General features: G+C 34.1%; 1 protein-coding gene across 3 annotated transcripts in view; it reads right to left on the reverse strand.

Moving 5' to 3' along the window:
* Csnk1g1 (casein kinase 1 gamma 1) overlaps nt 1–20,176 on the reverse strand; it is a 158,987-nt gene that overhangs the window by 110,900 nt on the left and 27,911 nt on the right. For 2 of the 3 annotated variants that reach the window (XM_076850932.1, XM_076850929.1), the window contains exon 2: nt 6,779–6,825. The exons of the other annotated variant lie outside the window; for it this stretch is intronic. The gene's annotated coding sequence lies outside the window, so the exon portion shown is untranslated. The remainder of the gene's footprint in view (nt 1–6,778; nt 6,826–20,176) is intronic. 3 annotated transcript variants of the gene reach the window in all.

Consider the following 20,176-nt stretch of genomic DNA (forward strand, 5'->3'; position numbering starts at 1 on the left):
CAGTAAAAAGATGATTGGTTGCCTGGTGAAAAGAGGGGACAGAAGGATGCCAAGATGAATGGTTGGAGTACAGGAGACTTTCCAGTCGGTGTAACTATTCTATATTAATATTGGCTCATCAACTGTAAAAAATATACCACACCAATGGGATATTTTAATAGGGAAAAATAAAATGGGGGGAGAGAGAAAGAGAGTAAGAATATGGAAATTCTGAACTTTACACATAATTTTTCTGTAAACCTGAAATTGTTCTTACAAACTAAAAATAAGTCTATTAATTAATATAGCAATAATTTCATCTAAAAACAGCACCAAGAGACTAAAAGTACTTAGGAATCTATTTATATAATACATATAGGATTGGGAATGTAGCTCAGGGATAGGGTGCTTGCCTAGCATATGTAAGACCCTGAGTTTAATCCCTTGCACTGCAAAAATGAAAAAAAAAAAAAAACCATATAAAAACATTTGTGCTCAAAATTATAAACTACCATTGAGAGAAATTAAAAATCTATGTAATTGGAGAGACTGAAAGGTATGTTCAGGGATTAGAAGTTGTGATGTCAATTTTCCTTAAAGACAAATTTAATGTAACTCATATCAAAATCAATAACATGGTTACAGGGATTAAAACACTGATTAAAAAGTATATATGAAAACTGCAAAATAAGTCTATTTTGTTACAGCAGCTAGAAAACTAACACTTGCTGCAACTGCTATAATAATCTTTACACACATGTATATAATTTTATATGCATATAACATACGTATACAATTTTTAATATGTATACATGTACAATATAAAAAAAAAGAACATATTGAAAAGCAAAGGACACAGAAATAGCCAAAACAATCTTAAAACACACAGAAAAGGACAAATTCTATATGATTCCACTTATATGAAATACTTAGAGTAGTCAAAATCATGAAAACATAAAATGGAAAGGTGGTTGCCAGGGACTGAGGAAAAGTGGAAATCAGGAGTTTCATAGATATACAGTATCAGTTTTATAAAATGAAAAAATTCTAAAGCAATATATAACATTGCTGTTGCATGCCAGTGTGAATATGATTAACCTTATGGGTCTGTACACTTAAAAATGGTTACCAGGGTAAATTTTATGTTATGTGTTTTCCTACTCCAATTAAAAAAAAAAATCAGAACACAAAGTTGAAAGAATCTACTAATTTCAGAACATATTTTAAAGCTGCAATCATTAATATATACCTGTTATTACAATTATACAAAGCTCAAGAACAGGAAAAATTAACCTACAATGAAAGAAACCAGAAGTATTTGCTCATAGAAAGGTGGGTGTTTAATGGAAGAGAACACTAGTCTAATGAATATCCATAGGTATATGCATTTATCAAAACTCACCAAAATGCTGGGCATAGTGGCACACACCTGTAATCCCAGCGGCTCAGGAGGCTGAGGCAGGAGGATTGCAAGTTCAAAGTCAGCCTCAGCAACTTAGCAAGATCCACTAAATAAAAAATAAAAAAGGGCTGGGGACATGGCTAAGTGCACCTGGGTTCAATTACAACCCACAAACTCACTAAAGTATTTGTTTTTTTAAGATCTATATGATGAAAAAAATCTGTATAACATACTTCAATCTATGTAACATACTTCCACAAATAAAAATACATAGGTCCACTGTAGGGAGGGATGGGGGGAAGGGCAGTATTGTATATCTGATCCTGAAAAGGGTGAGGAGGGCTGGGGATGTGGCTCAAGCGGTAGCGCACTCGCCTAGCATGCGTGAGGCAGAGTGGATTCAATTCTCAGCATCACATAAAAATAAAGATATTGTGTCCACCTAAAACCTAAATATTTAAAAAAAAAAAAAAAAAAAAAGAAAGAAAGAAAAGAAAAGGGTGAGGAAGGCAGCACATGTGGTCAGAGCCCAAGCATGGAAAGTACAATCCAGCATGCTATATTGGCACATGCACAAGGTGAGGATGGCATCCATGTGAAAGAAGAAGTCTGGAACAGAGTATTGAAACCCAAATAGAGTAAGAAGAGTAGCAATGAGAGAGTAGTTATATACAGGCAGAGTGACTAAATAGGTAACATATTGAGGACAATTATGGTCAAATTTCTCAGTATAAAAGAATTTAAAAAATGGAAAAGGAAATAACCTAGAATGAAACGTGGTGCTGGATGTGCATCAAAAGTATCAAAGTAAACTCATTATGTTTTATACACACACAACAGACAAATATAGCAATAAAATAATTACTATCTCCATAGCTAGGTGTAGTGGCGCATGCCTGTAATCCCAGTGGTTCAGGAGGTGGAGGCAGAAGGATCGCGAGTTCAAAGTCAGCCTCAGCAATTTAGCCAGGCACTAAGCAACTCAGTGAGACCGTCCATCTCTAATAAAATACAAAACAGGGCTAGGGATATGGCTTAGTGTTTGAGTGCTCTGAGTTCAGTACCCAGTACCCAAAAAAAAAACAAAAAAAACCAACCATCTCTATCCACTAACAAACAGGACCTGAGGGGAGCAATACCCAATAGCAATGAACATATCTGACAAACACCATTCTCAAGTAAAAGGACGGAGGCATCCTTGGAGAAATGCTAAGTTTAGAGTTGAGGAAGCTAACAGAGTATAACATAAGCCTAAAACATGAAAATAAAGAAACAGTCAATGAATGATAGTAATATGTCAAAAGAATACATATGCAATCTTGTAGGGAGGGCTCCTACTAGCCAAATGTGAATATCAAAATAAATGATACATAAGATTATAATCCACCCAATAAAGGAGTAAATCAAAAATTTATAAGATATAGTTGAATAAATTACAAGTTTGATTAGTAATGTGATATTTACTTAAGACTTGCATTAACTTTTCCTAAAATATTTAGCATAATTTTTAAGTGGATCCCTTTTCTATATATAATATTGGGGCAACTGGCAATACTTTTTAAGGGGAGTCTGAGGATTGGATATACTGTGGTTATTTAGGAAATACATGCTAAAATGTTGGGGCTTATGGGATATTTTGTTAGGGGAGAAAATGTTCTTTGTACTGTATTTGACAAAAATGCATTGAAAACATTGTCTACTTAATCTGTAATATTTATTTTTAATGTATTTTTCTTTATAATGTTCATCTTTGGCAGTCACTGGATCCTTCCCCTGAAAAAGTAAATTAAAATAAAATTAATGGCTTTAGGTTTATGTCTTCAGTTCTCTTACTTTTTCAGTAAAAAGAACTAATCTCATTCCCATAATCAGTCAACAACTATGTTTTCAGACTACCTGCACATTTTACAAATAAGTAAAAAAGTTGGGTTAAAATATGATGACACTTTATTTTCCCTCTAGTTCTATCATTCGTTTACTCTCATTTTATTTGTTTTGTGATTTCATCAACTTAGGAGGGTTCTCACTCTCTAGCAGCCTCTTCCAGTCTTTTTTTTTCTTTACTCTGCTTATATACCACAATCTATAATTTCTATCACTATTCAGCCAAAGCCTCCATCATGTGTGAATCTTACTACTGATTATCTATGCTGCTGAGTACTGACAGAGAAATATGTTACAACTGGTACCATTAGAAATATGTGGTCTCCTAATTCACCAGAATCCTGAACAGTGCTATACAGTTTTTCTGGTGTTTCCTTATCCTTAGCAGGTGATCCTATATTTCATTTAAGAAATAAAAGCCACCGATTAACCTACTGGGAGAGGTATGGGCTGATATGCCATTTTAAAAGAATTCTTATAGTATTTCAAATTTTAAGTAAAAATTAATCATAATACATTTGACCTCCTTCAAATCCCATTTTAAACAATCTATAATTAGAAAATTATATTGACCAACTTATACAGTTATATCATGTGCATACGGCAATAAATAAATTCCACTATTATAATGCACCAATAAAAATATGGCAAAAGGGTAAAAAATCATTAAAATCTTGCTAAAATATGTCATAATCATATATATATATATCAGTGAATATATGTAGCAAAATAAAAAGAAAAATTTTAATAGAATGTGCAGCCCAATCTCACCTACCATTTACACCCAATGGGAGAAATGAATTTTATTCCCTCAGACTCTGTTCACAAGGGCTCTTACTGTATAGAATCTCATAAGAAATATAATTTTAATGTTTAAAGATATGTATGTATTTTTCATAAAATGTAGCTGTAGAACACACAACAATTTTATCTGATGCTCAACTAGAAAACAGAATTTGATCCAAAATTGGAAGAAAAACTGACCACACTAGACTTATTTAAAGGCAATATATGTGTTCCTGAAAAATACATGTGACCATATATGATATTAATCTCATGTCATAAGCTGAGATCCAAATCATGAGTAAGATGTGACTCTTGTATATTGATGAGGCTATTTACCAAGTATTATCATTAATGAGAAACTAGAATCAACTTAATGTCCTTGACTAGGAGAATTGTTAAATTCCAATGTACCTATGCTGTGGAACATTAAGTATATAGCTGTTGAAAAGAAAAAAGGAGATCTATGTCTTAGTGTGGAAGGAGTAAAATATCCTATTAGGTAAAAGGGCCTACTGCAGAATAAAATGTATAGTATGATCCTGCAAAAACAAGTAAAATAAAAACAAGTTAATACTGAATTCTTTTGCAAACACTCTTTCCACGAATATGTTTGCACATACTTCGAAGTCTGTAAAAATTAACAGCAGTTTACTTTTGAGGGATAGGGTCAAAAGGAAAAGAATGAAACTTTTTAGGTAATTTTTTTCCAACTTTTTTAGTAATTTTTTTCCTTTGTCAATTGCTGGGGATAGAACCCAGGGTAGATCCTTCCAGATCTGGTACTTGCTCACTTTTCCAGCTTCATTTCTGTTAATTCCTCCCCTTATATTATATGTTAATGAACACTGAAGTACTTCAATTCTTCCAAATGGCCCTGGATCCTTCTTTACCCTGCTCTTCATTATGTTAACTTATGGGCATATTTAACTTTCATCTTAAATAATCTTTTACCTAATACAATCAATTACAGTTCTACTTGTGTACCCACCAATAGCACTAATATGGTACAATGTAATTGTTTATGCACCTGTGTATTAACTTTGTGAAGGCAGGAACTATTTGTTATCACATTCTCCATTTTATTCACTGGGCCTAGCACAGTTAGTTCTCAAATATTTAGTGATTAAAGAGAAATACAAACGAATAATTGACTTCCCAATTCTGTTCTCAACTAATGAACAGAAATTCAAATTAAAAGATCCTAATTCCTATCATCATTCTGAGAAGGATAAACATATTACAAATATCAAGACAATTATATCCTGCTTTAATTGTCTGCAATGTTATCATTATTAAAAAGACAACAGTCCTGAGAAAAATAAATTTTCACCTATATGTCATAAGAGACCATCAAAAGCTGAAAACTAATGACCAAGGTAATGGTTTTATTTTAGATCCAATTCTAAGTATTCTCATGTGGGAGTTTCTCTGACATTATAAATACTTAGTTCCAAGCCATTAGAAACAATTATTTAATTTAGGCACAAAGTTGATAAAGTAGAAGACCAATGCCAAAAATCTGCATTTTTATTCTCAGTCCCAACACCAATTTGTTTTCCTCCATTCAATTCACCTTCTATAATAGAAAAAGGGACATACCTAAAATATACAGTACCTTACACTGGAAGAAAAACAGATTTAATTGATTTTAAGAAGGTATACATATGTTCTTTTTTGTATTACTTCTACATAAATGAATCCTACAGAATGACAGCAATTATTGAAGGAGTTTGAATCATGTCCAGATGTCAAAAAGAAAAACTACATCACCTACATTTATTTAAAGTGTTCCTAAGTCAATCAATAAATATTTAGTGAGTGCCTCCTGTGTGCCTAAAAACTGGTAAAGTTAGAACAGTGAACTCAACATGTACAATTCCTCTGCTTATAGAGCTCACAGTGTAGAATGGACATCACAAATAACCACAGGAATAAAAGTATTACAAATCTGAACTATGGTGCAAATTAAACAGAGTTGCTGAAAGAAAGTTCACATTGCTGTTTTGATACTAGAGACTGAACTCACAGGTGCTTTCCCATTGAGCTACATCTCCAGGCCCATTCATTTTTTTAGATAGGGTCTCATTCATTTACCAAAGATGGCCTCAAATTGTGATCCTTGTGCCTCAGTCTTCTGAGTCACTGAGATTGCAGGCATGTGCCACTATGACCAGCCTGAAATAAAGATTATGGGTGAGTCAGAACAAGTTTTAGATAGAGGGTGGTAAGGACTTTATGAGAAGCCATTTTTAAACAGTGTCCTCAAGATGAGAAGGTACCAATCTTGTTAAAAGCTAGCGACATAGCCTTGACACAGAAGGATTAATAGCCTATAAAGAAAGGCTGCTGATAAACGAAAACCAATGAAATGGGGATTACAGTGAGCAAGGTGAGGAGGTAGCAGGAGTTCACTATTTAGTCCTTTCTGTAGGTCACTGATAGCAATGAAAAGTCATTTAAGCAAAGAAATGACATTTATACTTAAAGGAATGCAGGCATTTACATTTTACAAATGACTGAGTGTTGTGTGACCTGTTCAATGGAGTCAACCTGGATGTACCTGCCTTAGTAAAGACAATCATCTCTTTTCATAAAGGAAATTAAGGCTCAGAAAATGTATGGTCACTGTGTGAAAGTCCAATCCAGCCAGAGAAGTCCAAATCCTGAGCGCTATAGTCCTTCTTCCACACTTACCAAAGGACCCTGCTTGCCCACTCACTTACTCACCCATTCAGCCCCATTGAGTCAAAAGTGTACTGGCCTCAACTGTCCTCCTGAAATAATAAAAAACAGATGTGTGTGGTAATTTTTAAATATTTTCATAATTTTTTTGCCAGGCAGCCTAATCTTCCCTCCCTTAAACACCTTAGTTTCTTCTATTTCCCATATTCAATTTAATAAATAGTACATTTATGCCCTCTTTTTGTGGCAAAATTTCTCTTTGAGGACATATTTGTGTTTTTTTAAGTAGTTTTATTGACTTCAGCTCACATACCATATAATTCATCTATGTAAAGCACACCTCTGTCTTAAAAATAATTTTTGAACAGGAGATTTCAAATTTAGTCTTAGCCCACAGTTAGTGCAATTAATTTAATCAAATCAGCTACTCTAGTTGCTTTATACATTTCATCACTTGATAGGGTGGGCAGGGAGCTGTACAACTGAAAAGGATTTTATAAGACTAAATGACTGTTATCTTACCTTTGGACCTTACCTCTAAATCTTATCTAAGTTTGGTAGAGGGGCTTCTTCTATTAGAAGCTTTTATCAGAGAGGAGGGAAAATACTAATTTAAATGTGTATTTTTTCAAATGATCAATATAAATAAATTACATACAATTTCTTTAATAGCTGTGCTATTGTAGTCTGAACACACAAACCATGTACCCAATTAACTTTCTTTTCCCTGTGACTTACTAGTAGGGTTTATTCAAACTGTATGTGGCTCTAACAACAGTATGTGATACTCTCTGAAAGGATAGTTGCAAATGATTTTCTTTCTATATGGTCTAAATTGTATTATTACTGGAAGACGTTTATCAAAATTTGTGACATGAAATTAGAGAAGTAATCTGATTTCCATCACCCCAATAAAATTTTCTCTGTGATTCTTTCTTTAATGCTACTACTAGTAATAGTAGAAGAAGCACCAACAACAATATTTTTGGCTAATTCATTATACTATATTGGTTTGGAAAGTGGTTAGGCTGAAGGGCTGATAATCATAAAACTGTGTTTATATCATATTTCCTAAAGAAAATTTACTATGTAAAAATGTAGACGCATTCAGGTTCAACTTCATTGTGAAGTTTAATAAAATCTGGTTTTATTCAGATTCTCATCCAATTAGATTTTGTGTTGACTTCTTGCTACTTCATAAAACTTGTCACATTTGGACTGGGGTTGTAGCTCAGTGGAGAGCACTTGCCTAGCACATGTGAGGCACTGGGTTTGAGCCTCAGCACTACATTAAAAAAATAAATAAATAAAATAAAGGTGAAAACAAATTTTGTTACATTTCATTTTTATCAAACTACACGTATCTTCCAACTATTAATAAATCTTATATACTCTCAAAAATGTACCAGGCACTGGGACGCACACCTATAATCCCAGATGTTTGGGAAACTGAGGCAGGACGATCCTGAGTTCAAAGCCAGCCTCAGCAACTTAATAAGGCCCTAAGTTACTGAGGGAGATCCTGTCTAAATAAAATATTTAAAAGTCTGGGGATGTGGGTCAGTGGTTAAGTGTCCCTGGGCTCAATCCCTGGAAACAAAAATATTAAATTAAATTAATTTAATTTAAAAAATAACAATGTGACATCCTAAGGATATGCAAAAGAAATAAACCTTTCTTGTTTTTTTTCCAAAAATAGAGTAGCACCTTTGGAACAAATAGGCTCCGAGTGTGATTATTTTAAGGACACAATATTTGTTTGGATTTTAAATTGTTTGTTTAAGGGGCTGGGGATGTGGCTCAAGCAGTAGCGTGCTCGCCTGGCATGCATGTGGCCTGAGTTCGATCCTCAGCACTACATACAAACAAAGATGTTGTGTCCGCCGAAAACTAAAAAATAAATATTAAAATTCTCTCTCTCTCTCTCTTTAAAAAAAAAAAAAGAATGGTTTGGGGTGTCTAGTTTTAGGCCTCTTTGCCAAGATAGACAAACACATGTACACATGCACATCATTTAATAAATAAATAAATAAATAAATTGTTTAAGAATTAGATAAATTTAGGGCTGGGGCTGTAGCTCGGTGGCAGAGTGCTTGCCTTGCATGTGTGAAGCACTGGGTTCAATCCTTAGCACCACATAAAAATAAACAAAATAAAAGCATGCTATCTACCTTTACAAAAGAAATTAGCTAAATTTATAATTTTACCCCCTTATATTTATGTTATAGACATAAAATATACTATCTTTCTCCTGAAAAAATATAAAAGGAAAATATTGCTTACATAAAGGATTTTTTTCAAATGAATGACAGCTTAAGTAGATGAAGGCTTTTTCTTATTCTCCAGGTAAATCTACTGAAATAGGCACATATCAAGAAATAAACAGATACTGAATGTCACAAGGGATGACTACTGGGAAAGAGTATAGTAGTAAAGTGAACAGTGAGTGTCTCTCCTAAAGGGCACAGCTAACTCTTTGAAGCTGCTGAGTTTAGTCATTTAATATTATAGACCAACACTGTCAAGTCTGATTTTTCAGAAATTTTAATGAAACTTTCCAGTTTTTTATGATTGGTTTTTAATTTTTTAATTTTTCTCTTTCTGGTACTGGGGATTAGATGCGCTCAACTATTACATTACATCCCCAGTCCTTTTTATTTTTTGAGACAGGGCCTGGACTTAAACTTGTGATCCTCTTGTCTCAACCTTCCCAGTAGCTGGGATTACAGGCATGTAGCACTGGTACTTGGCAATCTGTTGATAATATTTAAAAATTTCAACACACAACAAGACCCACTGGTGCATGTCTGAAATCCTAGGGTACTGAGGAAGTTGAGACAGAAGACCTACAAGTTTGAGTGCAGCCAGGGCAACACAGGAAGACCCTGTCTCAAAAACAAAAAGTAAAAAGGGTTAGAGATGTAACTCAGTGGTAAAGCACCCCATGGTTCAAACCCCAGTTCCAAAAGAAAACCAAAACAAAAATTTAAACACTGTCAGAACTACCAGTTTGTAACCTCTGATGTAAAGTTCTTAAAGACAGTAAGTGGTATACAACTATATTCCAGGATATTCAGAAACTGAAGCCGGAGGATCACTTAAGCCCAGGAATTCGAGACCAGCTTGGGCAACACAGCAAGACTCTATTTCAAAAAATACACAACTTTAAGATAAAAATAAGTTTTCAAAGTAAAATATGGCTTTTAAAGTAAAAAGGCCAGGGTGGGAACTCATTAAAAAACACAACTATTTAAAATAGAAAGTACCTAGTTTACCCCAGCAATGAAGTCTTAATATGAAAAGTTAAGACTCTGAAATATAAATTATAACTATTGTCTTTCTACAGAGAAGTTCAGAATTGCATGTTTAGTTTTGTTAACTAAATTTAATTTATTTCTGTTTCCTACTCAAGGAAAACTTCCCACATCTCAATTTCAAATCAAAAAAAGAACAATTTAACATTATTATTCTAAGGAAATGAGCTGAGTTCAAAATAAAAGCTTATTCTACAATGAGATAATGAAAGCATTTGTATGCCAAACAGATGGGTTTAAGATATAAAAGGAAAAGGTCATTAGTTATAATATATCACATAAAATTACCATGTGCTGTTGGTTGATGTGAATGTTGCTGCTTCTGATAATGGGCTAAGTTCTTTTAGAAAATACCAGGCTATTTTCAGTATAAATGCATTCAGGTTTTTGTCAACAGGAATTAACAGAAAGTAAAATTTATTATATAAAGTGCTGTAAAATGATGGGCTGGAGTTGTGGCTCAGTGGTAGAGTGCCTGCCTAGCATTCGTGAAGCACTGGGTTCGATTCTCAGCACCACATATAAGCAATTAAATAAATATAAGTCCATCAATAACTAATGAAAAATATTTTTTAAAAAGGGAAAATATAAAATTCACTTTACAACATGCCTATAAGCTCTTAATATAAGCTCTCTTAATATTTCCTGTTTGTCACAGTATCCCTTGCTGCCAACAATGGGCCTAACACATAGTAGCTGCTCAATAAATATATGATAAAAGGAATTAATAACACTAATCTTAGTTCATATATCTATCACTATACTAATTGATTGTGGCCTATCAAACTAGATTGTGTAATTGTATAGAACCAGGGGCTGCTTTTTTTCTTATATACCTACAGTGTTAGTACTGTGTGAGAGTAAATAAATGTTTATTTTATTATTTTTTTTTTATTCAAAACATTACAAAGATTTCAGAATCACATCGGTTACACATCCACATTTTTACATAATACCATAATAGTAACTGTTGTATTCTGCTACCTTTCCTATCCTCTACTATCCCCCCTCCCCTCCCCTCCCATCTTCTCTCTCTACCCCATCTACTGTAATTCATTTCTCTTCTTATTTTTTTCCCATTCCCCTCACAAATTCTTATATGTAATTTTGTATAACAATGAGGGTCTCCTTCCATTTCCAAGCAATTTCCCTTTTCTCTCCCTTTCCCTCCCACTTCATGACTCTGCTTAATGTTAATCTTTTCCTCCTGCTCTTCCTCCCTGCTCTGTTCTTGGTTGCTCTCATTATATCAAAGAAGACATTTGGCATTTGTTTTTTAGGGATTGGCTAGCTTCACTTAGCATAATCTGCTCTAGTGCCATCCATTTCCCTGCAAATTCCATGATTTTGTCATTTCTTAGTGCTGTGTAGTACTCCATTGTGTATAAATGCCACATTTTTTTTATCCATTCATCTATTGAGGGGCATCGGGGTTGGTTCCACAGTCTAGCTATTGTGAATTGTGCTGCTATGAACATCGATGTGGCAGTATCCCTGTAGTACGCTCTTTTGAGGGAATAAAATACTTGGGAATAAAATAAAATAAAATACTTGGGAATCAACCTAACAAAAGAGGTGAAAGATTTATACAATGAAAACTACAGAACCCTAAAGAGAGAAATAGAAGAAGATCTCAGAAGATGGAAAAATATACCCTGTTCATGGATAGGCAGAACTAACATCATCAAAATGGCAATATTACCAAAAGTTCTCTATAGGTTCAATGCAATGCCAATCAAAATCCCAATGGCATTTCTTGTAGAAATAGATAAAGCAATCATGAAATTCATATGGAAAAATAAAAGACCCAGAATAGCAAAAGCAATTCTAAGCAGGAAGTGTGAATCAGGAGGTGTAGCGATACCAGATTTCAAACTGTACTACAAAGCAATAGTAACAAAAACAGCATGGTACTGGTACCAAAACAGGCGGGTGGACCAATGGTATAGAATAGAGGACACAGAAACCAATCCACAAAATTACAACTATCTTATATTCGATAAAGGGGCTAAAAGCATGCAATGGAGGAAGGATAGCATCTTCAACAAATGGTGCTGGGAAAACTGGAAATCCATATGCAATAAAATGAAACTGAATCCCCTCCTCTCACCATGCACAAAAGTTAACTCAAAATGGATCAAGGACCTTGATATCAAATCAGAGACTATGCGTCTGATAGATGAAAAGGTTGGCTCCGATCTACATATTGTGGGGTCGGGCTCCAAATTCCTTAATAGGACACCCATAGCACAAGAGTTAAAAACAAGAATCAACAAATGGGACTTACTTAAACTAAAAAGTTTTTTCTCAGCAAGAGAAACAATAAGAGAGGTAAATAGGGAGCCTACATCATGGGAACAAATTTTTACTCCTCACACTTCAGATAGAGCCCTAATATCCAGAGTATACAAAGAACTCAAAAAATTAAACAATAAGAAAACAAATAACCCAATCAACAAATGGGCCAAAGACCTGAACAGACACTTCTCAGAGGAGGACATACAATCAATCAACAAGTACATGAAAAATGCTCACCATCTCTAGCAGTCAGAGAAATGCAAATCAAAACCACCCTAAGATACCATCTCACTCCAGTAAGATTGGCAGCCATTATGAAGTCGAACAATAACAAGTGCTGGCGAGGATGTGGGGAAAAGGGTACTCTTATACATTGCTGGTGGGACTGCAAAATGGTGAGGCCAATATGGAAAGCAGTATGGAGATTCCTGGGAAAGCTGGGAATGGAACCACCATTTGACCCAGCTATTGCCCTTCTCGGACTAAATAAATGTTTAATTGAACTGTTTTCAATTAACTGAAATTCACCAACAAGTATCCTCAATTAACTAGACCCTATCCCTCTTATTTTACTCCATACTCTAATTACAATAAAATTATAAAACAATGAAACCACAATATGCTCAAAACTTATAGTTGATACTGGACATACTTCTTTCTAACCTTCTTTCTTATTTGTTTTAAGCCCAAGAATTTTATAGGATTGAGGATATATGCTACCTGCCATTAATACCTTCCTATATCCCAGAATATGCTTAAAATAATTTAAAGATAAAAGTGTAGATTAAAATAATTAGCTAGGCCTAGTGGTGCATGCCTGTAAATCCAGCAGCTCAAGATGCTGAGGCATGGGCTAGGGATGTGGCTCAAGCGGTAGCATGCTTGCCTGGCATGCGTGCGGCCTGGGTTCGATCCTCAGCACCACATACAAACAAAGATGTTATGTCCGCTGAAAACTAAAAAATAAATATTAAAAAAAAATTCTCTCTCTCTCTCAATCTCTCTCTCTCTCTTAAAAAAAAAAAAAAAAAAAGATGCTGAGGCACAAGTTTGAAGCCACCCTCAGCAATCTAGCCAGGCCCTAAGCAACTTAATGAGACCTTGGACTGAGGTTAACTGCCCATGTGTTCAATCTCCAGTACCAAAAAATAAATAAAAATAAAAGGTGATACAGATATAACAAACTTAAAAACACAACTTTTATTAAAAAGGAAGTTTACTTTTACTCACAAGTTGGTAATACCTCTATGGAAAATTCACAGTTTTAGTCACATTGCTACAGAAAAATCATCTAATAGAGTGATCCAAAAACGCTGAACTAGCAAAAAGATTTACATTACAATCCTTAAAATTCATAGACTTTTTGGACAAAATCTTCCTTTACATATATTTTATAAATGTCTTTTTAATATATATGTTTTTTATTATAAAAACACATGCTTGGGGACTGGAGTAGTGGCTCGTGGCAGAGCACTTGTCTATCATGTGTAAGGCACTGGGTTCAATTCTTAGCACCGCATATAAATAAATAAAACAAAGGTCCACTGAAAGCTAAAAAATATTTAAAACAAACAAGAAAACAGAAAAACACATGTTTGTTACTTTAAAAAAAATAGAAATGTGATGAAAGAAATGAAAAGTTAAAAAAAAAAAAAAGGCTACTGATAAGTTTTTTTTCCAATCATATACTAACATTTTTGTTTGCTTTTTTGGGGGATAAAAATACTTATCCATAATAAAACATACTGGTCACTTTAAACATTAGCAAGTGTACAAATTGTATCAATGGTAAATAACAGTATCTATCACTTTAAACATTAGCAAATGTACAATTTGGTTACATTAAATACATTCACAATACTGTGCAACTATCACCATTATCTATGCATAAAATCTTTTCATCTTTCCCAATATCACGTACTCATTAAGTACTTCATTTTTCTCAGTTCTCTGTTGCCCTGGTAACCTCTATTCTACTTTCTCTATGAATAAGTCTATTTTATGTACCTTATATAAGTGGAATCATACAATGTTTGTCCTTCTGGTCTGACTTTACCAAGTATACTGTTTCAAGGTCCCTTCATGTTGCAGCATATATCAGAATTTCTATCCTAAGGCTGAATAATATTCCATTGTATGTACATTGCCACATTTTGTTTATCCATTTGCCTATCAATGATCACTTGTGTTGTTTCTTCCTTTGGTTTTGTAAATGTTGCTGATACAAAAATGTTCTACAGATATCTGTTTTAGACTCTCTAATTCTTTTGGAATATATAGGTATGAGTAGCATTACAAGGTCAAATAATACATAGTTCTATATTTAACTTTTTTGGATTGTGTTTCACTGTGGCTATACCACTTTATACTCATACCTGCAATATATAATATTTCCAATTTCTCCACATACTCACCAATACATGTTATTTTCTGTGTTTTTTTTTTTCTTTCTTTTAAATAGCCATAATAAGGGATATAAAGTGGTACCTAGTATTACAGATATGCAATAAGTATCTGGGAATATAAAGATAGACAACTTGGTAGTTAAAAATACTATCTAGAAGCAATAGGGGAAAAAAGTTAAATGTAAGAAGGAAGGGGGGGAAAGAGCTGTAGGAAAGAATTGGGAGTTACAAAGGGATAGTCAATAGAATATATAGTCTTAGTACAGTGGGGTTCTCAAAGCATGGTCACTATATCAGCATTATGAACATTATCTGACAGTTTGTTAAAAATGCAAGTTCATGGGTCCCAGCTTCGCATCAGATGAATTAGAAACTGGGGGTGAGACTCAACAATCTGTATTTTAAAAAAAACCCAGATGACTCTGATACACACTAAAGTTTTATGGCCACTAATGTAGTCTGTAATTTGTCATTAAGTTTAAATAAAAGGAAAGAGGAAGAATAGTAGCACATGCTGACAACTGTCAGAAGTCAAACTGCACAGGACCTAATATGCTAAATAATAAATTAGTAGGAGCACTAAGAGTACTCAACTTCTGAAACTCTGTTTCCCTCTTAATTACCACTATCTTCGGGGCTGGGGCTGTAACTCAGTAGTAGAGTGCTTGCCCAGCAGATGTGAGGCACTGGATCGGATCCTCAGCACGATGTAAAAATAAATAAATAAAATAAAGGTACTGTGTCAATCTACAACTAAAAAAAAAAAAAAAAAAAAAAAAAAAATTAATTAAAAAAAATTGCCACTATCTTCAACAACTGGAGAATTTATTCAAGTTCTTACAGAATATTTCTGAAACTTAACTAGGTACTATGTCCAAAGCACTAAGTTATATTCACACATTTTTGTTTGTTTTGTGCTGGGACTGCTAAGAATGTGTTCTATCAAAACAAATTTTAATATTACATTTTCATTATCATTTAGTTTAAAGTATTATTAAACTTCCATCATTATTTATGCAACCTCAATTGTTATGTAGAAGTGTATTTTTAAACTTACAAACTTTCTTCTTTTTTGAGACAGGGTTTGCCAAAGCTGGCCTCAAACCTACCATTCTCCTGCCTCAGCTTCCCTAGTCAATGGGATTACAAGCATGCACCACCTTGCCCACTTATTTTTAAAGTCACCTTTTATTAAAAAACTGAGTTCTAATTTAATTTTTATTGTCTTCAGAGAAGGTGGTCCATATAATAAATACTCTCTGAAATTTGTTGTTATTTTCAGGGATACTTTTAATACTCATTATCTCGCATCATCAGAATTTTGTGTGTGTGTTGCTGGGGACTGAACACGATAGGCAAGCACTCTATTGTTAAGTATAGCATCCATCCCACATTATCAGAAATTTTGGTTTTGGAGCTGGGGATGTGGCTCAAGCGGTAGCGCGCTCACCTGGCATGCGTGTGGCCCAGGTTTGATCCTCAGCACCACATACAAAGAAAGATGTTGTGTCCACCAAAAACTAAAAAATAAATATTAAAATTCTCTCTCAAAAAAAAAAAAAATTCCCCAGGTCTGAATCCTTTGGAATAAAATATAAATTCAAACATTAAAAAAAAAAAGAAATTTTGGTTTCTATAAAGTACTACCATAAGTGTATATATATATAATATTGATTAATATTGATTCCTCAAAACTTGAATATAATGTTCTATATTCATCCAGTAAGTCAAACTTTTGGGTTTTTTTTTTAATATTTATTTTTTAGGTGTAGATGGACACAACACAATGCCTTTATTTTTATGTGGTGCTGAGGATTGAACCCAGGTCCCACCCGTGCTTGGCGAGTGCTCTAACGCTGAGCCACAATCCCAGCCCCAAACTTTTGTTGTTTTAATGTCAAAACTCCTAATTTGATGGTAAATTAATTTTTTCTTATAGTTGTTATTTTTGGTTTATGTCTATTGTTCTGGTACAAATAACTTTAGAATTCTAACATCTTCCTAGAAAATGAAAACTTTTTTACAGTTCATTAATATGATACCTTTGGAGGGGCTGGGATTATGGCTCAGTGATAGAGCGCTCACCTAGTGCAAAGCCGTGGATTCGTTCCTCAGCACCACATTAAAAATAAAAAAAAAAGATATTGTGTCCAACTACAGCTAAAAAATAAATATTAAAAATATGATACCTTTGGGAAAAGGTATCATATTTTATTGAATTTATTGACACACAATGCACATTGGTAGTTGCTTGGAACTCGGGGTGGGATGGAAAAAAAATTTTTTAATATATATTTTTTAGTTGGACACAATACCTTTACTTCACCTATTTATTTTTAATTGGTGCTGAGGATTGAACCCAGGGTTTCGCACGTGCGAGGTGAGCACTCTACCTCTGAGCCACAACCCCAGCCCCGGGATGGAGAAATTTTTATAATTATATGATGTGGTAAAGACAGCTGGTGTCCTCCCCAATATCCAGTCTTTACTCTTTTCCTTAGTAAGGAGAATACAGTTGTATCGTGAACAGTAGTGTGCTGCTCTTAAAAAACCATTTCCTAACTGTCTTGTAGCTAAGTGAAAATGAAGGTGTTGAGTGGAATTTTCAAGAAACTACTTTATAAAATGGCATGATACCTTGCATGTGCTCTATCCACACTCAAACTTTCTTCTACAAGCAATCTTTGAAAGCTAATGCATCAAGTAACCATCCTGAACCATAAAGTTAATACATGTTAAAGGTGGAGATACAGAAACAAAGAAGTATAGTTTGGTGATAAAATTAACCATAATCAGCTCTAGCCTTGCAATCTCTAGTCTCTTTTACGTGGGAGAAAAATGAATGTCTGGTCAGGCGTGGTAGCACATGCCTATAATCCCAGCAGCTCTGGAGGCTGAGGCAGGAGAATCACAAGTTCAAAGCCAGCCTTAGCAACTATGAGGTGCTAAGCAATTTAGTGAAACTCCGTCTCTAAATAAAAATAAAAACTAGGGCTAGGGATGTTGCTCAGTGGTTGAGTGCCCCTGAGTTTAATCCCCAATACACCCTCCCTGCCAAAAAAAAAAAAAGAATATCTTCTTTAAGACACTGTTACTTCCATCTCTACCCTGCTGCAAAAAGCAATTCCCATCTGAAATATTGATACTATTATTTCAAGGATGAATCCTACTCTACAGTCTATTTTATTACAGATTGAGAATTCCTACTCTAATTAAAACTTAGAAATCCAAAATGTTCCCAAATCCAAAACACTTTGAGCACTAACATGATATAAGTGGTAAATTCCATACCCAACCTCAAAACTCTTTGAAGACTAAAAATGTTATATAAATCACTTCAGTATATGTGAATAAGATGTGTACAAAACATAAATTTAGTGTATAGACTTGTGTCTCATCCTCAACAAAACTTCTTGGCCATATGCAAATATCCAAAAGTCTGAAAAATTCCAAAATCTTGAAACATTTCTTGCCCAGGGCATTTCAGATAACAAATATTAGACCTACAATGTAATTATACCAATTTCTTCCCATTTTTATTTTGCCAGAAATATAATTTTCTATTATTTTATCTTCAACTTGCCTCTGTTCTAATTTAAGTTTTAATTTAACACGCTATTTTAATGCAGTTGGCTTAGAGTTTTACATATAGCCTCACAATCTTTTGTCTTTTTATTTTTTTTGCAGTACTGGGATTTAACACAGGGGCATTTTTTTTTTTTAAACATATATTTTTTTATTTTTTTTAATTTTTTTTTTTTTTTTTTGAAGAGAGAGTGAGAGAGAGGGAGGGAGAGAGAGAGAGAGAGAGAGAGAGAATTTTTTTTTAATATTTATTTTTTTTTAGTTTTCGGCGGACACAACATCTTTGTACGTGGAGGTGGGGATCGAACCCGGGCCGCACGCATGCCAGGCGAGCGCGCTACCGCTTGAGCCACATCCCCAGCCCCACAGGGGCATTTTAATACTAACCTACATCCCAAGTGCTTTTTTTTTTTTCTTCTTTGAGAGAGGGTCTAAGTTGCCCCAATGGCCTCAAATAATTTGCTATCTTCCGGCCTTATCCTCCTGAATAGCTAAGATTATAGCTGAGCCAATATTTGCATTTTAACTAGAATATTTAATCCACATTCCTTATGATCACTGATATATATGGCTTTATTTCTACCATATTAGTTCTACGATATTTTTATCCTATACTTTTCTTTCTCCTTTGTTTCTATTATTTGAGGTCTTCCTCTCCCATTCTACTTGCTCTCCCCACTTGTGATGGGGATCAAACCCAAACACTCATACATTCTAGGCAAGCACTCTACCACTGAGCTATATCACCACCCCTCTATTACAACTTTAATTCTTCCAGGAGCTATTCTTTATTTCAAGAGCCTTAGTTTAATCACATTTACAAAGTCTCCTTTGTATTTAAGGTGACCTTCAGGGATTCAGAGGATAAAGACAAGGACATCTTTGCTTACCATACATATATGTATGGTCATTTTTATGCTTACCATACATATATGTCAGACCTTTTCAGTCTTTTTCCCATATATCTTATTTTTTTTATTTTTTATTTTTTTTATTTTTGTTTTTTAAATTTAAGAGAGAGTGAAAGAGGAGAGGAGAGGAGAGGAGAGAAGAGAGAGAGAGAGAGAGAGAGAGAGAGAGAGAGAGAGAGAGAGAGAGAGAGAGAATTTTTTTTTATATTTATTTTTTAGTTTTCGGCAGACACAACATCTTTGTATGTGGTGCTGAGGATCAAACCCGGGCCGCACGCATGCCAGGCGAGCACGCTACCGCTTGAGCCACATCCCCAGCCCCACCCATATATCTTAAATAGATATTTTTTCTAATCTCTTTTGCATTCCTGTACTGCATTCTCAATATTTTTACAACTCTCTTTTAATCTACTTAATATGCTATTAAATCCATCTTTAAATTTATAATTTTAATCATTACAGATTAAACTGCTAGATTATATCGGAGATTTTGGACAATAACTTGTTATCCAATCATATTTTCAATTCTCCCATTTGTTTCTTCAGATGTATTAAATATATTATATTCAGTATCCAACAATGACAATCCCTGAAGTCTTTCTGGGACTGATTTTGGTGTTCTGTCATGCTCATTTCCTCAAGTGCTTTGTGAATTTTTAACAGGAAGCTTGGTACTCTGGGATATTATCAATGATAACTCTTTAAGGATTTTGAAGGGAATATTCCTCCAGAAAAAAATCTGGATTCACTTATATCTCTGCCTGGTTATAGTATCAAGCTTAACATTTTAGAACAAAAGTCTAAGCCCCAAGTTTCTTTTCAAGTCACATATGTTGTGGGGTTCCAATTTTTAATGAAGTCATGTTTCTAATTAAAAATGTTCAGGACAAACTTATTTCTCCCAAAAGCCATAGTTAAGGATGAGAGGTG

This window comes from Callospermophilus lateralis, chromosome 3, assembly GCF_048772815.1.
Source record: "Callospermophilus lateralis isolate mCalLat2 chromosome 3, mCalLat2.hap1, whole genome shotgun sequence".
In the NCBI taxonomy this organism is placed as follows: Eukaryota; Metazoa; Chordata; class Mammalia; order Rodentia; family Sciuridae; genus Callospermophilus; species Callospermophilus lateralis.